The sequence below is a fragment of the Notothenia coriiceps genome, unplaced genomic scaffold (genome assembly GCF_000735185.1).
Source record: "Notothenia coriiceps isolate Sejong01 unplaced genomic scaffold, NC01 NC01_scaffold00038354, whole genome shotgun sequence".
Classification (NCBI taxonomy): Eukaryota; Metazoa; Chordata; class Actinopteri; order Perciformes; family Nototheniidae; genus Notothenia; species Notothenia coriiceps.
This window is the reverse complement of record NW_011371055.1, coordinates 282245-288404: the sequence shown is the minus strand read 5'-3', so window position 1 is coordinate 288404 and position 6160 is coordinate 282245.

Here is a 6160-nt window from a genome sequence, read left to right as displayed (position 1 = left end):
ATCCAAATATGATGTTAAAATATAACTTGTACACTTTACCTAAAACAAGCTTATTTAGTAGGAATGTGCATTGAAATGTATACATATGCCCTTATTGGGTTTTCAAAGGATCAAACAGTATAGAATACAGTACAGAATAAAACAGGTATAGAAGTGCGTAAAACCTAATTATCTTTAAACAAAACAATATTGACATAACTTAAATGACTCGTTGATTTAAAGCTTTGAATTATTTTTTTAATTATTTCATAATACTTCTCTCGCCTCTGCCTTCTCATGCACTTCTCCTTCTCTCCCTGTCTCTGTTTTACTGATGGATCAAGGTGATGCTCCTGCTGCTGTTGTTTTTTCATCAAAACACATTCACAAACACACAAACAACTACACACCCACGCCGGCAGAGTGCATCGGGGAGGGGAAAGTGCACAGGAGAGGGGAGTGATATGATATGTGGTTGAGAGTTGACAGGTTTGGAGCAGGAGGGAGGGAGGGAGCGATGAACTCACAGCGGAGAGACTGAGATGATTAACTTCCAAGAGAGGAGAGTTGGAGGAACAGAAAGACAACATGTAATGGAGTGATTTGGCAGGATAATAAAGCACATATTAAGAAAGAGAGCAAGAAATGAGAGAGACTGATCAGTTAGGGTGCTGGGATGAAAAAAGGAAGACAAGGGGGAAACGTTCCCTTGTTCCAGGGAAGATGAGAGGGGAAAGAAAATAGTACAAGCACCTTAGAAGTGGAGGAAAAAGTCTGCATGTTTGCCTGAAGCGTAGTAGGTGGAAAGAATCTGATGAGAAGTGATTAAAGGAGTAAAGGAAAGCCATACGTTGAGTCAAATGTGAGTGTACATTGGAGTGGTCTTTAAATTGCTCTGCAGTGAAGTATGAGAGGCAAAGAAAAGCGGGCGGAAATGCAGAGATTGAACAGCAAAGCCTTCAATACTCTTTGATTAGCTTTAGCCAGCAAAGATGGACGGGGTCGATGTCCCTAACAAAATAATAAATGGACTATTTTAAAGAGTTTTTTAAGTTAAGCCACCACTTTTTCTAGAAGGTTTTATCTTGCTTTTGTTTTGTTAATGTGTTATTGTGTAAAGGTATTTGTGTATGTCATGTTGTTTATCAGTTTATGACCTTTCCAAAGCACAATGCACAAAATTACGCCACAGCGATGCTGAAAAAGCCAAGAGAACACATTTATTGCCATTTCTTTTTAATTCTTTGTCTACGTTCCTGTGGTGACGAGTGATGCTTAAGTGAACAAAACAGCTGGAAACATGACTACTAAACATTGTCTTAAATCCTTTCAGCCCTGTTGGCAGAACCCCAGCTCGCCACACACTGTAATGTGTGTGAATTTAAAGCATGAGTCATTGTAAGAAAATAGCAAAAAGCTGTGTGATGGAGTGGGCTGCTGAGGTAATTGTTTACTCGGTACAACCACAACAATAGTTGTCCAAACGGATTCTAATTGGATAGAGATTCATTTTTGGGCAGCAGATTCTTGGCAGTAAAGTTGATTTTAAGTCGTTTTATCTTCATTCACTGTTTTGTCTATCTGCAATGTTTTTTGAAAGAAAGCTGAATTATTTGTATAATCGTGTGGTCTTCCATCAGGGGTCACAGCTGGGCCAATCAAAACTGATGACTAGGATAATAAAACACAACCAGAAGAAAATATCATACACACATATGATCATACACACACAATGGGATACCATGATAACTGCTCCCAACCAGCCATGTTTTCCGCTTCAGTACACACCGCTGCACATGACAGAGCAAGGCACACATGGGGCACATTAACCTCTCCCTGTCACACACACACACACACACACACACACACACACACACACACACACACACACACACCATACATTTCTCCTCAGGGAAACACCAGCTGGGGCATGCAAAGTATGGAGTTACCATGGCAACAACATCTATAGGTGTGGCATTGCTGAGTCAACAGTAAGGGATGAGTATCCGTGCTCGTGTGTGGCATCTGGTGTTTATTTGTGGTTAATGTTTATGTTTGCTTTAATGGACATCTATCCTTCCCCTTATTACTGCAACAGTCTTTGTGTATTACAACCTGACAGCAGTGAAGCACTTTATTACGATATGTCCCCCTGCAGCAAGCACCTTTCTGTGCGGTAGATGTGCAAATTGTAATCAAATAAAACGATTGTTTTTTTTCAGTGTTACTTAAAGCCTTTGGCTGTTGACTTAGCATATTAGCATTGCATTGCTGCTTGCAGTTTATGTCCATATTTGCTCATTCATTAAAAAATACGAAATATTTATGTTATGGTTTTATAGCTGAAAACTGATTTTCCTCAGCTTATTATAAAGTGGAACATTGTGGAGATTCATGATTTCACAGGATAGACATTTAAACCTGAATATAGACTCCTGAAAATTAATAAAGACAATTATAAAAACAGGCATGTCAACATTTGATTGTTATTTCAGCCTTAATTGCTACTGTTCTTCACCTTCTGCCAGAGTCAGGCACTTAAAATGCAGTCATTAGGCTTTCTTTCTTAATCATGGAGTTTCCATTTCAGTAGCTTTTTCTCAACAATCAGTGCAAATTTGAGATGCAAATAAAGCCTGTAAAAAAACATGGCTTAAAATCTCAAGTATGCATGACTGAAAAAGCAGCATCAAAGAAACACTCTAACTTGCAAACTGTCACCAGGAATTCTGATTGGAGCTCAGAATTATTGAACATCCATTTTATTTTATAGCTGAGTCCATTTCAAAACATTGAGGAGAGGAAAGAGAAACAATAAGAACAGAAACTTCTCATGTGAAATTGACCAAAACTATTCAAACTTGAGAACATTTAGCTGAATTAGTCCTTCAAACTAACCAGCTAAATTAAGAAGAACCCTCGTCATGTACACTCTGCTCTCTAGTCATTGGACGAGCCTATGTGCTTGTGTGAAACTGTGTATCCAATTACACCAATGCTATGTGGCTACATTGCTGTGTCATTAGCAGAAGTATTAAACTAATTGCAATTAAATTAGGTTCAAGCAACCCTTCTAATTTCATCCAGAGAAACATCTAATTTAATCTGTGTAATCTCTAATCAGTGTCTGTATGGCACTCTGGGTAATCAACACTCAGATCTTTCTCTAAAAAACACGTTATCGGTACCATTTCTATTTTTACCTGTGTGTACACCGGTGACTTGAAGTGCGAATACATGTGCTGGAAAAAGGACATTTGTGTGGATGCTTTGGGGAAATGTTTAGGTGTGTGTGTGTGTGTGTGTGTGTGTGTGTGTGTGTGTGTGTGTGTGTGTGTGTGTGTGTGTGTGTGTGTGTGTGTGTGTGTGTGTGCAGTCATTATATTTATGTCTATATTCACGTTTCCTCTCTGTTTTGCATTTCTGTGATATCTAGGCTGCTTTTTTTCAGTTTTCCTTTTCATCGTCAAAGACAGAGCTGTCATGTGCAAACACTCCGTATACAACTTTTTACCATAAATGAAAATAATAAAAAAAATACCATCAAGGGATGACCGTATTGTGGATAGAAATGAATATATTGCACAACACCGCGCACACACACTTGTGTCCCACTCCCAGTAATGGTCCTTCATCAAAGTGCTGATAGATGTTGCCCACCAGGTTGATGAGAGGGAGGGAGAGAGAAGTAGAGAGAGGAAACACTCCAGTGGGTCTTTGAGCCAGAAACAAAAAGCAGGAAACTGAGTGAATCACAGAGGAAGAGACATTAAAATATGAATGGTACTCACAGAGGGACACAGAGAGAGAAAGATGGGTTCTGTCCATAGCGACGAAGGCAGATTCATCTATTAAAGGGCATTTTTCACAACTTTATTTTCATAGTTGTGCCCTAAATTCATATCGGGTTAACAATGTTTTCCCTTCTAACATTATTGATGATGTCTGGGCACAGTTGGCGAGCTGTGTTCAATAGATGAAGCATCATAAAGACATGTTTTATGTACATTCACACTTCAAAAATATTGCTTCAACAAGGGAATGGAAGGCAGCTGAAGGGTTGGTACCCAAAATGACCTTATGTGCTGAGATGCACAAGCTGTGGCTCATACGGGGGTTCGGTGCAAAGGATGATTCTAACCGACATTTTTAGTGCATCCGCTTTTGTTTTTACTTCAACAGAAGGGTGTTATTTCACACTGGAGTTGCGAGTGTCACTTTTCAAACAGTCTTCTTACTATAATTTAGACAAGGATGAACAAGATGTTGTTATGCTTATCAAGGTCACTTAAGCTCTGAGCAGAGGAGAGTTAAGGACTTTGTTTTCCCCGGGGGTTGTGTCTCTCAAGATTTAAAAGAGGGGAGCTGTCCTTTCTTCTGATTGGTTGAAGTCGTACCTGCGGAGAACTATAGGTTCTTTGAAGGTCTGGAAAAGTATCCCAGACTCCTCAGCACTGTGTATTTTTATTTCACGACAACATTTCCCCAAAAGCCATTTTCTATTTGGACATAAATCAATGATGGGGCAGTAAAGGAAAATGCTTATTTGGGAGGAAAAGGGAACTCTTAATCATGAGCCACAGCTAAACCATCAACAATAATGTAGGAACAAAAGTAAGTGAATTGTCTCATATTTCAATGTTTGCTGTCACTTCATGTTTATAAAGTCTCTTGAATTTAAGTTAATGGAGAAAACTACAGTTGAGAAATATAGATTATGACCTTGGAGGACCTGGGGGAAAAGAGAAATCTGTAATGTATAGCAGAAAGAGAGAACAGGTTTAACAAAGAGTGGCACTGTGCTTCCTGCAGTCTCAGTGGGACTGTAGCTGTACGTCGTATCCTGTCCACCAGCTGTCACTCAATGCAGGGGGTCTCATCTCTGACACCTCATTAACTGACAGCGCACACCAGTCCTCTATATGTGCGTGTGTGAATACAGTTTATAATTCTGTTGTGTATATATCAGCATCCCGCTCCCTCGAGGGGTAAGTGCCCCTGTGTGTGTGTGTGTGTGTGTGTGTGTGTGTGTGTGTGTGTGTGTGTGTGTGTGTGTGTGTGTGTGTGTGTGTGTGTGTGTGTGTGTGGGGAAGACACTCATTCCTAACGACAGTAGAAGGTCGCTGTTATCAGTCTCATATTCTCTTCCTGTCTCTCCACCAGTCGTCACTTTCTCTCTGTCTGAAGCTGCTACTCTGATACTGTCTCATCATGTGACATCCGCACTGTTTTTCTTTCTTCTTATATCCGTCCCATGTGTTTAAAGTGGATACTGCAGTGAAACATAGTGGATATAATACTGCAACAATATAAGGATCTGTGACACCACTGTTCTTACTTACAACACTTTGATTCTCCAAAGTGGTTTAAGCCCAACAAATTCCTGATTTAATTTCTGTCCATTTCCTTACACTGGAATCAGTGACATTTACTTTCATTCATTTTGTATACCTTTCATATGAGATAATGTGGTAATGTCAGTCTGCATCTGTTCCACAATCAAGCTGACTGCCTTTTTCACCTTAAAAGAGAAGGATTATTCTAAAAAGGGCTTTTACTTTTTACAATTATCTGAAGCACGAACACGTGGTATCTGGTAAACACTATGTGTGTCTGCTGATTACTATGCATTGCTTGGGCGGTAATGAGCGAGCTAATCTGTTTGCGTGAGGGCTGTTATTATGCCCTTATCTTATATACCACACTAGCTGTAGGCTCAGTGCTGATGTTTTATGAATGTTGCAACGGACACATTTAAATGGGAGTTAAAGGATGTCCGTCTGTTGTTATTATTATAATGCAATGAGCTCTGTCCTTTTCATAATCTGATATTTGTTTGTTCAAATCTTTTTCAGGGCATTTTAGAAAACTATATAGACAATTCTGTGAAAAGTGAAATTTAAATGATAAGTTAACTTAAATTATAGAGACTATAATTTTCTGTTAATTATTTTCATAGGTGTCGTATTTCCGGACGTGCTTGGCTTGTTCCTAGTCATTCTTTAGCTTTTGTCTTTCATTTACATTTACAACTTAAACAATGCAAATACCTTCAAATCTGTGTACAACTATAGCACTACTATGTGATTGACCTTTTAATGCACAGTGGTGCTTCTTCTTTGTCAACCATTTACAAGTCGACATCTAGCAATGCTACTAAAAATAGCCTCTAGATACGACC